This window comes from Vigna unguiculata, chromosome 10 (assembly GCF_004118075.2).
Source record: "Vigna unguiculata cultivar IT97K-499-35 chromosome 10, ASM411807v1, whole genome shotgun sequence".
Classification (NCBI taxonomy): domain Eukaryota; kingdom Viridiplantae; phylum Streptophyta; class Magnoliopsida; order Fabales; family Fabaceae; genus Vigna; species Vigna unguiculata.
The window spans coordinates 13,875,137-13,891,181 of NC_040288.1; the positions used below are offsets into that span (position 1 = coordinate 13,875,137).

The window sequence follows — 16,045 nt, forward strand, 5'->3', positions numbered from 1 at the left end:
TCAGTTAAATTATTTCACTGGCCCATTTTATTTTTCTTATCTTTTAACTCCAAAAGATAAAAAGAAAAAAAACACAGAAAGATAAAACAGAAAAGAAAAATAAGCACATGAAAAATAAATTGGCTGCAGTGTGCTTGAACCCAATATTTCCGCATGCCTGGAAACACAACCCCATTCACGCTCCATGGGCCCCACACCTTTAAAGGAGAGAAAAAAAATATGGATTCTAAAACAAACACAAACGCAGCTTTACGCCAGCCAAGTTTCGAACCCTGCACCTGCTCTTCTATACACGGAACTCTCACCATTAGGCTATATGCCATCACATGATATTATGCACATTATAAGGTTTAAAACCCTTAAACTCCACTAACCTTAATTCCTTAAATCACTTAAATAATTATTATTTTCTATTTCATAATTTAGTAACCTAATTAAATTAAATAAATCAACAATATTAATCTAGCCATTAATTTTCTTTCTATGTGTTTTTCATTAATCTAATTTTTCCCGGGTCTTACAAATATCGCTCTGCTCTTGAGATAGTTTTCATCGCTGTAATTTTGAATTAGTTCTGGATACGTGGAATCCACAATTGCTTGAAGAGGATCATTGAATTCTGTTATGAGAAATTCATGTGGTATTTCGATTTCAACCACTCCATCATTTGGTTCACACAACTTTCCATCTCCAAGTTGAACAATCCAATTAGAGAATTGTTGAATTTCTGTTGCAGTAGATTTTTGGAGTCCTGATTGCATAAGTCTCATGTTTTTGCTCAATGTCAATACCTGACAGTGATTCCATAGGTATGATGCATTAATTATAGCATGGACAATGTCTGATCGAGTTCCTCTACGAATGACAGGTAGGATTTGTCTAAAGTCACCTCCAAATACAACCACCTTTCCTCCAAAAACTGAATTACATGTTATATCGTCTTTCATAATGTCTTTCAATGTTCTATATACGGCTTCAAAACAAAATTTATGTGTCATTGGTGCTTCATCCCATATTATAAGATGAGTTACTCTTAATAGGTGGGCAGCATCAGAACCTTGTTCAATGTTACAGATTGAATTTTCAAGTATAGGAATCAGAATTCTAAATTTAGAATGTGTTGTTCGTCCACCGGGTAACAAGAGTGATGCTATTCCGCTTGATGCCACTATGAGGACGATTTTTCCCTTTGATCGTAGTGCTGAAGATAATGTTGACCACATAAAAGTTTTTCCTGTGCCACCATATCCATACAAGAAAAACATTCCACCATTGTTCTTCATAACAGCCTCATTTACCTTTTCAAATATGTTCTTTTGTTCATCTGCACGATCAAATAAGTTAATTGTGGATATAATTATTATACGACAGGTTATTCTAATTATTTCGTTCAAGCATTTACATAAAATTATATTTCAAGTATTCACATGTCATTGAATTGTAGTTTCTTTGAAATAAATCATGTTGTTCCACCATGTTATAATCTAGTTCAGAGTATATCAATCTATTGCCACAATTTGTTGTTGCAAAAGCATCAGGATAAGGCATTGATGGAAACTTCTCCTATTTTTCTGTAGAAGGTCTTCAATTTCAGACAAAGTTAAAATTTTCAAGCTGTCATTGCTAAGTTGCAATTCTGTATAAATAATATCAGAATTACTAACATGTATTTTGGTGTTAAATGAAAAAATTACTTTGGTTAGTATTTTAAATATACATGGCTTTGCAGCTGTTATTCTTTCCCTATGCAGTATACCATCGGACAACCAATGCCACATCTTTTCCCAGACTTCTGGTCTATTAAGACTATCACAAACTAACATAGTTACAAATAGTTTCCTTAGGAAGTGACTAGATCCCCAATCTTTTGCTTCTGTTATAGCTTCTATGTATTCATTATTATTTGCTAAGAATCCAGAAGCTTCACAGACATCTCTAAAAGTTGGATACACTATATTGTTGACTGTCCTAATTTCTTCGTAATACGATGGCCCTTTGATTACTGTTACCATTCTCCTAAGATAGAAAAGTTCACCTGCTGTTGGTGGCACCCAAATGAGTCTTCCAATTATGTTGCCCATTTTCCTTGGTTTCCAGCATCTATCCTTTTTTACATATACAAATTTTGAAACAAAAAGTGGGTATGTTAACCTCCTTGCAGCTTCATGTGTTTTATTGCATTCCATCCAACTTGTAAACATAGATTCTGCAACTGTAGCTTTTCCTAGTATATCGTCAATATAGTCGTCATCCTTGAAGTAGACTGACTACTCACCAGGAAGATGAAAAAAAAAGCCTTTCTACAGTTAGATTTCTTCGGTGAATAGGAAATAAAAATATTCTCCATCATGCTTCACTGGGAGATATATATTCGCAGTCAACATATTGCTTGATTTCATCTACAGCTTCATGTGAAGCCGAAGATTGGTTGTTGTTATCCACTATGGCTGCTGAAATTATGTCATAACCCTTGTTAATGTATTTGAATAAGTACTTTATCGAGGTACTTCTATTGCACCGTTCAACATTGATATGAGCTTGATACTTAAGCAACAACTTGGAGTTGTATGGAACTACTGAACGGTTGTCTAAGAAAATATCATTCTTGACAATAGATATTGAATTATTCCTTCTACGGTAGTGTGGGAATCCATCTTAAGAAATAGTAGTTGTCTCTTGAAACATCTTTGGATAAAACCTATAGCATTTTCCATTTTTCATGCAAGGCAGAGATTTGTTTGCTAATCCACATGGCCCATGAATCATATGATCCTTCACACATTCATAAAGTTGTGGCTCTTGTTTAGGACATGGTATTTAAGCTGAAATCACCCTATCAATATCTTTCGTAGTTGGATATTTGCAAGTGGAATGCAAGAAGAGTAGTAGATGTGCATGTGGCAGACCACGTTTTTGGAATTCAATAGTATACATATCTGCATTCAAAACATATAAAAGTTATAACATGAGAGAAGGAATTATTAATATATAGCAGGTTTGTAGTTTCTTTGTAATTCTTACATACAATAACCTTTCCAAGGAAATGATTTTTGGTTAGGTCTGTTAGGAGTTGATCAAATTTAATTCGGAAGACCCTTGAGATCAAGTCTGGCCTATCAGATGCTGTCAAGTTTAGGTTACATAGTATCCTGCGTATCTTAGGCCATTTGGGATTGCATGTGAAAGTTAGAAACAGATCTGGAAAACCAACATAACTACAAATCGCCATTCCATCAAAATATAATTGATTCATAAATCTTGTGCCTCCAACGAAAGTCGATGGTAGCACAACTCTTTTGCCCTTCGTTGATCCTTCTTCCTACATATTTGAACTTGTTTGACAAAGATTATTGTACTTATCCACTCTAAGCTTTGATTGGTTATTCCTAATAAAGGACAACCGTTCAGACTCTATCATGGTATAGCCGTCAACCACAAATTGTTGAAACAATCTCTTTGATCTCAGTACTATTTGGGCTTCATTTTGTCTTGTCTGAATTCTGAAACAATATCATTCTCTGATTGTTAGCCGATTTCTCTTTGTATTGTTCCCAATCGTGATATCACGATGCCTAACATCATGTCTATATCCATCTTCACCATATGAAAATAGTAAAGGATATTGAAATCCTAGGTAACTGGTGTGCAACTCATTAATTCTTTGCAGCCTTCCACTTTTGTTTTCCATTATAATATCCCTTGGAGAAGCACTGTCGATGTCACCAACAATTAAGGCTGCTACTTCTGAAACATTAGGAGTATTGTATATCCTTCCATCCTTAGTCCTATCAACAATAAGTCTTAATTTCATATTCGTAAATTCTGTTTCTCTATACCGATCGCTTGCCATCCTAAATGATTTTTCATGAACATTGTGTTCATCTAACATGTTCGTTAACTTCTTTATAATTTCGATATCAACCTTGTTGTCATTCCTGAAACAAAACAATAATTTGAAATTGTCTTAAGTTGTATAAGTTTTTCATTGAAGAATATTGGTTAAGTAGAATTACTTTAATGATTGCATTCTGTTGTGAATTTCATTTCAGTGTCGTAGATGTAAAGTTGGGCAAATCTTGGTACTTCTCCAACAGGTGTTAAAAGACTTCCAATTCTATGACAAGCTTGGCCATAAATTTGTAAATTAGGAGGACCATGTCCATTGTTGTAACTGTTATCAATTTTGGCTCCAGGTGATGTAAATGCGAACATCATATTATATGTTCTAATATGCTGTAGAAAAATTATAGACTCTATTGAATTGGATTCAAATAATAGTTTTTTCATCACAACAGGGGGATCATTCAAAAAGGGCAACTAAATTTTTCCATTACCACAACACAATTGAAACTTTGGATTAGCAGAGTGTGCATGTTTGTCTATTCTTTCTTGGTACCACATGTGTGCTTTAAAGTGTCTACATATGAAAACTGGATCACATATATCTGCATAAATAGTGAAACATTAAGTATTTCATCAGCAATTTAATTTAAGCATTGAATGTAATAACATGTTGATAAAGGATTAGATATCATATATGTCTGGTAAACTGTTGGGATATTCAAATGCCATAACAGTAGCAATAATTTCATCTGCATTGATACTCCAAACTTGATGATTGAAGTTACAGATATTATTGCAAACATATATAATGATTAATTAAGTTAACAAAAATATTTAAAATTTATTTGTTATAATATCACAATGATGCCTTAAGTAACATCATCAAATAATGTACTAGAATTTTCATCAAGAAGTTCACTGATAGAAGAATCAACCTCAGGTATTGCATTCTGCTGAGAAGACGTTCCTGTATAGAAGTAGGGATGATTTTGATTTGTCTCCTTTGAACCAACTATGATCTGCATATCTATGACTATTTCGTTCATTTGATTGTACACAACAATTTTGTCTACTTTCTTGATTCAGAAAATTAGTTGTCACATCACAAAATAGGGTAAACATCATTCTTTTAGCTTGAATGCTGAATGACGGTGTGCATTGCTGATTATTTTCCTTGTTAATCCTCTTCTCTTTGAGTATCGTTTTCCTTTTTGATCGTGCATTTGCAGAAGAAAAGTTGGAAGACACAATTTCGTCCTCCATATTTATGACAATTGATATTAAGTAACTGTATATGAAAAACAATATTACAAATATTAGAATCTATTGAATATCAAAGTCATCACTAATGAAGGAAAATTTTATTATTCATTTTGGAAAAAATTAGTACTTAAAAAAGTCAAACCTGTAAGCATCTTGTAAATGAGATTGTGATTCATAGCAGGTTTGGAGTTCTTGTATTGAATAGCTTATGTCTGGTACATTGCCATTAATGTTATGTTTGAAGCTCCTTGAATCTCTTTTTGTCGATGAATTATCTTCATTGTGTATGCAGCAATAATGGCGCCAAATGAAAGTCCATTAATTTCCTTTCTATACGGTTTTCAATCATATGTCTTGTCTAATTGATAAAAAGTTGTTTATGCAATGTGTATAGTAGCGTGATTATAGAGTAAAAGTACATGGTAGTGAAATATATAATATATTATGTCATTTATTACTGTCGTCTTAATTTATTGCAACCCTATTAAGTGTCGTCAATTGAAGAGGCTAATATATATATATATATATATATATATATATATATATATATATATATATATATATATATATATATATATATATATAATAGTGTATGGATAGAAAATATATATTGGTTGTTCAGATTCGGAGTTGATATACAGTGATGATGAGGATCTACATAAGATGTCGGTTTTTTTTATTATATATATGTATGCCATTTAGTTTTGAAGCAAAACTTCCAAAATCAAACTCTAAAACTTCTGCAAGTTTCGTATTGCAATGGCTTCGTCTTCTGCTCTGAGCCTTAACAACTTCCATCCGTATTGGCTTTCGGTTCTTAATCCTATAAAGGTAAGTCATTTGCAATATTTTTAGTGATTTCTTGTTAAACATCATTTGTTAAGTATGATCTTCGATTTATGATGTTAGATCATAAATTAATCTCTTCTTTTTTCATTCATGTGTTATTGTTTGAGGGCTATTAACAAATGCCCCAAAAATTTGTTACTTATAATGTTAATATTCTTCCATTTTGTGAGTATTTTTATAAAATATCGTCATATAATTTAATCTACAACAATTTTCATAACAACCCAGAACAATTTGGTCTGAACATGTTAGATTGATTTTAATATTTGATAGAATCAAGAAATAAGGTTGTCAATTTGTATTCGGAATATGGTTTAATTTATACAGGATGGCTTTAGTCTATAGAACCACATGAATCAGATGTAATGTTGATACATTTCATATCCTGTAATTGATACTTGGCAAGACTATGTTGCTTTTGAAAAACCCTTTTTTGTTTATTGGGAGAAGGAAATTGGTGTGCAAAGGTGCAGATTTATAGATCCAGAAGGAAATGTATTCGAGATACAAATGGATGAAGCATTATTAGCTGAAAGGGAATTCCCTGCAGGTTTTCTGTTAGCAAAAATGTATAACTTAAGGCTTCTATATTTTATAACTGTCCGCTATGTAGGAGGCAACTTGGTTCACTTAAGGATTTTTTACTGGGATTGGACTGAAATTAATTACCCTATTCCTAAGGAACAAACTCAGTATCCTAAACTTGTGAGATCAATAAAGTTCTTCACCTATTTCTGCGTAGATTTTCCACTGGAACCGTTAAACATTTATAAATTGTTGATTTTTACTAATTTTGATTTGACCAAATTTTGTACTTAGATTAATTTGATCATAATTCTTATTCCAATTGTGAATCAGGTATCTATAATTTTCGATGATGCCTTTTCCAATTTCTGGGGACAAATATTTGATTCCTCAAATCCTGACATGTACCAGAAAGTTGAGATGATAGACCCTATGGGGAAGAATTATGAAGTTTTCATTGAGGGATCTTACACAGGAAGGATATTTGCTAGACATGGATTATCAGAAATGGTAACCTATTATGATCTACATGAGGATCAGGTATTGCGCCTCAATTTTATCGGGGATCACAAATTCTTGTTTAGGATATTCTCTTTGACAGGGAATGAAATTAATTATTCCAAACCATTGATAAAAAATGAACCTACCATAAATGAGGACGATGGTTTAGAAAGTGAGTTTTACTACACAACGATCAAGACTTTAACCGACTATGATGTTCATTCTTCTTCACTGGTATGATTTTTTAATGTTCTTATATTTTTCTTTATGTCATTTATTCGATTTTTTAATACATTTCAATTGAATTTTTCAGTATTTGGATTCCGAGTTTGCTGCAAGAGCCTTGGTAAAGAATAGGAAAAATCATGAACTTCGCAATACCAATGGTTGCTCGTGGTCATGCACCGTAAGATGGGCCAGAAAAGGACATATGAATGCTTTTTAAGTTGTGGATGGAAGAAATTTTGTGTTGAAAATGGATTCCAAGCCGGAGATGTCATAACTTTTGGGGTTGATAGAAATCGATCAACTGTTATTAATGTTAGGAAGGATTAAATTTAAAATGTTATGTAACAGTATGTTAGACGATTATATATGTTTTAGAAGTAGTTCTTCATGGATGCTTATGGAATTTAGAACTAATGGATAAGTTAAAACTTATTTTGTTTCCAATCAAGCTTATTGTTTATAGTACATTACTTATTTTGTTTCCAATCAAGTTTATTGTTTATAGTACATTACTTATTTTGTTTCCAATCAAGGTTATTGTTTATAGTACATTCCTGGTATCATAATTAAACTAATTAAACTAACTGTTTGTGACGTAAATTATATCATGCAATGGTCAAGAATACATCACAATTCTATTAATCAAAAGTTAACTGATAATATAACTTAACTGATAATAACATTATGTCGCATACGAAAGTAAATACAAAAAAAGTTTGATAACGTTTGATAGAGGCCGTACCCCACCAAATTAAAACATATTAAATGTAGTACATGAAAGTGAACCAAGTCGTCTCCCAACGACCAATATTTTCATTCAAAGCGAATTTTCCAGATGAACACAACAATAAAACACAGGGGGGGTTGGCAGACAGATTCGGAATGCTAATCAATAGATTAATTTAAATGCTACAGTGACTAAAACCGTATTGACATCCCTGATTCAAATGCAATTTCACTTATCATAGGCCACCAAATTAACACCAACCCTGCCTTGTCTCAATCCACTAGATAATAATTCACTAAGCGAAAATTACAATCTAGCTTCATTATGCAATTAAGCAATGCACACATTCTCAAATTCGTGACAGCCAAGCTACATACATTAAGCATGAACGTATCTTAAACAAAACACATGCAATTACTCTGTAAATTAAGCATTGACAGATTCACCACATGCATTCCACGAATTCAGAACAAAAAATGGCAGATTTCACAAAACAAGCACAACCTCAAAGCTTCATTGCATTTTTTTCATCAAGGAGTCAATACACGAATTTAGCTAGACATGGAAATGAGTAATTAAACACTTCAAAACTGAAATCACAAAAATCAGAACCAAGAACCCTAACTTATCAAATCTGAAAATGCAATTTAAGAGCAAAAATAGAGATTTCAAAGCTTAAATGGAATGCAAAATGGTGTTATCATATATAAATGCGAAAACCCCATGAATGGGTATTGTTCCAAGTCAATAAAACCCACAAAACGAACTGCCCAAGCAAGAAAACGAATTCCAAACGTAAAACCCTCAATGGGTGCTGTCAAATATGCATAAAAACGGTAAAAATGAGCCAAAAACGTGAAAAACTGCAAGGGGGACGTCCATGGAAGCTTGGAGAACGAAAATGGAGGTTTTTAAGAGAGGTTGAAGATGATGGAGCGGCTGGCCTCCTCATGCAGACCTAATTCGCGTGGTCATATCACCCTTGCCACTCATAATTACAAAACTGCCACTCTACCACTCAGATTTACAAAAATGCCACTCTGGGCCTCAAATGTTGACCCATTGACTTTGCTGACGTGGAAATGACATGGAAATGATGTGGCAATGATGTGGCAAGTCTCTTCCACTAAATATTAATGTCCAAGCTCCAAAATTTGATTCACCCAAATACCTAAAAATAATTAAAAACAAAAATTAGGCCAAATAATGTGAAATTAGTCCAAATTCGGAACAGTGGCGTAATAAAGCCCAACAGATGAAAAACACTCTAATGATGAACAATTAAGCACTAATCAACTGTCTAATGGGTACACAAAGGCTAGTGAAATGGAAGAAAATAATGACTCATCAACGTTCTATGATTGATAACACATAAAGTAGTGTATCAGTCGTTACGATAATTAACGTACATTTATCAAAAGTGATGAAATTATTAATTCATCAAATTCCAAAAAACCAAACAACATAGTCCAGTCACTCGATTTCCTTCTTGATGGTCTTCATGGGCTTGGTAGCTGATAGTTCACCAGACTTTATGTCTTGAGACGATTCTACAAAAACACCACTATTTGGAAGGATTCTCTTTGATGGAGTACCCAAAGAAGAATTATCAGAATCATTGTCAGCTGTTCCACTCAAACTCATCTGCATCAATTTATAAATTATAAGTATATTAATTATAACTTTAAAAAAAATGCAAAATACATAATTCAATAAATACAAAAATAATTACCAAGTCATTATCAGTGTCTGCTGCTAAATTACAAACCCCTTTTGAACGAAATTTAGCAATCTAACCAAATAACATGATGAAACAATAATATTAAAATGTAGTTTATGTCACTGGAAAATTAGAAAATCAATCAATACATAGAACAAATTGAAGACAGATTTAAAAGGACTTACCATGCCACTAGAAGTATCACCTCCTAGATAAATTATGTTCTTATGACTGCACTCAACAAGCTATGAAATACAAAAATATTAGAATAATAGCATATTCAATAAAGTGTATAATTTAAAAGCAGATATGAAGTATACCAAAGAAGTATTATTCAAAATAATTACCTGTACGAGTTGTATAAGCTTCTTAATGTAATTGATTATTTTAGGTAAGTTAGACACTTTAACGACAGAGGCACATCTGTTCCTTGGTTGGGTTGGAATTTTGAAGGCAAGAATACAACCTAACATTACATCCAAGTCATCAGGAAAGCACTTGGGATCATCTTCACCCACCTAATTTACAAATGAAAACAAAAAGAATTTAATATGAATGACAAAGGAACTAATGAGACTGATGTTGACAATATTAACCTTTATCATTTTCTTTTGCAATTCTTCAGCGGAAATACCAATAATGTTTCGACATTCTTGATCCCACACCACAAAGTTAGCATAATTAAACGCATCATCACAAACTTGTAACTGAAGTTTATGCTTATAAACATTTGGAATATTATAACAAATCAAATACAAAAAGCTGATCATATTAACTTGAATGAATATAAAATAACATACTAACTTGAACATGGGAATGTTGTTTTCTTGATCACAATAGGTGCATTTGAAAGGACCAGTTTCATTAGTTCTTTTGTTACAATGATTACAAACCAAGTAGTACCCACCCATCGTTATCAAGACTAAACTTAATAGTTATGGCCATAGTCACACATATGATTTCCTAAAGGAAAATAATTTAGTCAAATACCGAACAATCTACTATATAATCAAAACAATAGAATACCTTTGTTTATAAACATACCTTTTTTATCAATGGAATTTCAGAAATGCTCTTCACTAAACATTTATAAACAAATCTTTCAGCATCACTGTATTGGGAGGACTAAGTCAGTTGACTACCAGATTGACTCATTATTGTTAATTCATCAGCAGAGATTCTAAAATATAAGTAATCATAAAACATCTGTTTACAATTGAATTATTATATGACTCATACATAATCATGTACATATTTTACAAAAATTTGAAACAAAGTTACGATAATTACTCATTTAATCGTTATTTGAATTGCATAATTTCAGGAATATCATCATCCATAAGTAATTTGGTCCCATTCCATGTATTGGACACAGACATTGGCCATTCCCCTATTCAAACCAAAATTGATCTGGAACATAATAAAGATCTTTTGACAAACAAATAAAATAACAACATAACTACTTGTAGCTGCTTTAACCTTGGCTTGAGTAAGAATCATAACCAACTTGTCTGTATTCGGATTGTCATTATACCTTTCTAAAAATTTCTTGCAATATTCATCCCATAACGTACAAGAAACTACACCACCACTGCATATGAACAATTCTGTTAAAATAAATAATATGAGGTGTAAAAATAATCATTATGACGTCATTACCTCAGATCCATCAAACTAAAAACAACATTTTTAGATTGCACCTTAGTTTTGACGTTATCTACCCAACCGATCTAATCTGAAATCATAAAGATTACAAATTGAAAGCAGGAATAATTACAACATCATACTTGCCTAAACAAATCAAATAAAATCATTCTAATTGTACATACCAATCAACACATCCGGAGACAAATTACCAGCCACTACCTCTTTTATACTTCAAAATTGGTAAACTTTTTTGGTTACATTTGCAATAGCTTGGGGACGAACAAAAGTGGCTCCGATAAACAACAATTTAAAAGGATGTTCACACACTCTATACTGACCATCATTTTTCACAATTTTGAAATTGTGCATGATATATGTATCGCCTTCCTTCAACTTACCATCCTAGATATCAAATTCGTCCTTCTTAACTATGCAATGTATCTTGTCCCCCTAACAAATGATATGCCAATCCAAGAACCAGTAATAGAAGATTCTCAAACACAATAAACGACAAAAGAAAAATTACATAATTATTACCTTTTGATCAATCAAAATCATTTCAAGGTGCACATTGGATTCGCGGTTATGAATATACCACAAATCAAGCACTCTCACACCAAGTTTCAGGGTCTCCCTCCTGCTATCAATATCTTTAATCATATCCAACTTCTTAGCCATTAAAACCTAGGAAAAATGACAATATCAAAAACAAAAAAACATATCATCAATACAAATACCTTCCAGTATCACACAAAACATATACACCAAAGCAAATAAGAAAAATACCACCCACAAAGGAGATCCAAAGAACAAAAAAAGGTAAAAGGGAAATGAAAACCTAGACTTCGACCAAAACCTATAGGGTAGTCACAAAAACGTAAATTTTAACGGAGATAAAAAAATAATGGTCAAGAAAAAACACAACAACGATAACTAAACTGGAACTACAACAAAATAAACGACAAAAAGGCCAACGGAAAATAAAACCAAAAAAATTACATCATGAAGTACACACAAAAAAAACAGCAAACATAAACTTGTACAAATATCAACAATATGAAGAAAGAAGACAAATTTAAAAGCAAAAAAAATTACAAAAACTATAGTTCAACTTAAAATAAAGTAAACGAAAACCTAGGGCAAAGAAAAAAAACAAAAAAAAAACACATGATGAAGCAGAGAAAACATAAAGCTATAGATCACGTAGAAAAACTTTAATCGTACAGTTTGACGAACCAGCATGGAGAAACATTATCAAACAATGTTGAAGAAAAAATAAAACTTTAACATCATGAAGCCAAAAAAAAAATTGAACTCACCATGAACCAAACCAAATATAAACCAAGGAAAAAAAAACAAACACATCACCTGATCAACCAAACGCAACCCAAGGACCAACTTCGGAACTGAAATATACAGTGATAGACTTTGAGGAAGAAAAAACAGAACAATGATGGACTTTGAGAGAGATAAGCCACTGAAAAAATGAAATGAAATTACGAAATGAATAAATGAGTAGAGTGTAATGGAAGCTACCGAAAAATAGAGTCTGACTTGAAATGAAAGATTTCAAATCAGCTGTAGTAGTAGGCGGCACTACATTGGACGTTAAAGATGAATCCGTAAAATCTATAAAATGACAAAAAAACCAATGTAATGGACAGCTGTCGAGAAATTAAACATGGGTAGAAGGGTAGTATCCCTACCAGTTTGGGTTCTTATATTTATAGTATATTAGGCGGCACTGCATTGGACGTTAAAGATGAATCCGGAAAATCTAAAAAATGACAAAAAAACCAACGTAATGGACACCTATCGAGAAATTAAACATGGGTAGAAGGGTAATATCCCTACCAATTTGGGTTCTTATATTTATAGTAGATTATTGTTATAGATTTACAAATTAATCAATGTAAAGTCTCAATTAATTTGTTGGCGTTCTCACTTTTAACCAAAGTACAGTCTCAATTAAAAGTGAGAACTTTTAGATTATGCATAGTAAATTCAACCAAAGTACAGTCTCAATCAAATTTACTATGCCTAATCATGTATATTCTTTTATCTCCTCACCAAATAAAAAGCTTAATTAATCAAAGTAAAGTCTCAATTAATTGTAGTTAGAGTAAATACCTTTAACCAAAGTAAAGTCTCAATTATTGGTAAAAACTCATTTAATCATATGAAAGTTTCTAAATAAAATCAAAGGAAAGTCTCAATTCAATTTAAAAACCCTTGGACTCATATGACCAACATGCATATAGATTTAAAATCATTACTTCTTACGTGATTTAAAGATAAAAGACATAGATGAATGCAAAACCTCAACAATAATAAAAAGAACAAAGAAATTAATTGATCTAACCTCAGAATCCATGAATGCAAAATAAAAATAGAAGAATGGAGAGAAGAAAAGAGAGAGAAAGAAATTAGGTCTCCCTAAGGGTTCCTCAATTCCAACGTGCCGAGCTTGTTCCCTTCTTCTTCTCACTTGGCCTCTTTATATAGGCTTCAATCGGACTTGGACTTTATCTGTTCGGTTGCTAAAATATTTTATCTTTATTTAATTAATTAGCAACTTAATTTCTGTCCAATTTCCAATTCTGCCCCTCTTGTTTGACCATTTTTAGAATATTGACCAGAATTTGACCAGAGTTTGACTAGTTGACCAACTTTGACCCATTGACTGCCTATCAGATGCTGACACGTGGCAGTGCATTTCTCGCTTTCCAGGATTAGGGTTTCTTCCTCCTTTGGCTGCAAAGAGGTGTAATGACGGCTTCCATGGTGGCTGCTCCAGCGTGGCTACTGTTTTGCAGATCATTTGCACTCTCGCTGCTACGCGAAGAGAAAGGAGGCTGTGTGATAATTACAGGTGCATGGTTCGAACTGCTCCTGTTGCGTGAACGATGGTGAAAGCGACTGGTCTGTTCTGGTTGTGCGTTTTGGTTGCAGGTCTACGGTGGCCATGGTGGTGCAAGAGGAAGCTTCTCTGGTTCACGTTTTCTGGCGAAGCTGCAATGGTTAGCTCACGGTGCAGATGCAGAAATGGTGGTGACGGTGCGCTACTACAGCGTGAACGAAGAGGCTGCTCGCGTGAAGATCTGGTCACGGGAAGAAGGTGCGTGTTACGGTGTACGAACTGCTACTGTAGTGCTACCATGGTCCGTGCTCACGTTAATGGTGGTGGCAACGTGAAGATGCAGATCTGTGGTGCTACAAGGTGTAGAGGCACTTCCGTTGCTGCTGTGTGCGTCAATGGTGGACATGGTTGGAGTCGTAGGTGCTGCAATGGAGTTTACACAAATCTGTAGCAGTGAAGATGATGGTTGCTGTGGCCGTATTGGTTGCTGTAGAGATGAAAAAGTGTGATGGTGATGGTGCACGGTGTCTGCCGGCGAGGTCCGTGAATGGCCGTGAATGGTGGCCTACGGTTGCCATGGTGATGGTAGATGCGCTAGATGGAAGATGATTCCATGGTGATTGTTCGAACAGCTGGTGCGAATCTGGATCTGTTATGGTTCAGAAACTTGGTGCTCGACTCCTTTCTTCTTCGACGACATGGTGAACGGCGGCGGCTGCCGACATGGTGGCAGCTAGGGTTTGAGGAGAAATTAGGGTTTCTCATGGGAGAGATGAAGATGATGACGTAGCACCATTTGGTTGGCTGAATTTTGAGTGCTTGGATGCCGCCACATGTCATTCTCTAATTGGTTAGTTTAATAAGTGGAGGATTATGACACGTGTCATCATGGTTTATGAGTGGAAAGAGGGGTGAAAATAAACAAAGGCAGGGGTGTAGAAGTAGATTTTCTGTAGCCCATTTTGGAAAAGGGGAGTGTATAAGTAAAAACTGGGGTGCAGAAGTGATTTTTCCAGAACTTGCTGATTTTAGCCTTATTTAAAGGTGTTTTGTAATTTCAATCAATTTATTTTTCCACTTTTAAATAAGCTTGATCTTAACTTCAGCTGCATCAACAAACGTTAAAATATCCAAAAATAATTTATGCAGCTAAAAATCACTTTTTAAGACATTTTTATCATATAAGCTCAAATAGCCTAATTATCAGAACTGTCAATTAAATCACTCTTTAAGCACACAAATTCAATTAAATACCTAGAATTAAACACTAAATAAGGGCAAAACTTGTTCTGAGGTATTTCATTTCACATCAACACTGGATCAAAGGAATGAACATCACTAAAGATAAATCAATCTTCTAGAGATTAAATTATCATGTATATTCAAACGAAAAGGTTCTATTTTTCACACATGAGTTAATCTTTTGAATTCACAAGACAACCAATTATGAAAGAAAGTACTCAAGTTAAATATGTATTTTCTCACCAAAATTCTCTCAAGTGTTTTGGCTTGTGTTTTCACTGAAAATACCCATGCAAAAACACTCTTAATACTTAACAAGACTCTAATATTCACAAACTTTCAAAAAATATGCAATAAAAAATCATGAGGACTTTTCACAGGTTATAACGGGGCCAAGGCAAAGGTAGGAAAAATTTTAGGATTTTTTGGGTTTTTGAAATAGTAATGTAGGAAGAATAATAGAGCATAACTTAAAAAACAACTCTTTTCGTTTATTACTTGTTGCTCTCTTTTTCTTTTAGAATGCAATTATTTCAACACTTTTTCATCAACAATTTTTCCTTTTGCCATTTTTATTAATTTATGGGTGAAGTACTCACCCACACACTTTATTCCTCAACCATTCCTGAACACAATCCAT

General features: G+C 33.4%; 1 pseudogene; it reads right to left on the reverse strand.

Annotated features, from left to right (window-relative positions):
• Positions 1-500: 500 nt before the first annotated feature.
• Positions 501-4,868, reverse strand: LOC114165272 (annotated as a pseudogene).
• Between the last annotated feature and the right edge of the window lie 11,177 nt (positions 4,869-16,045).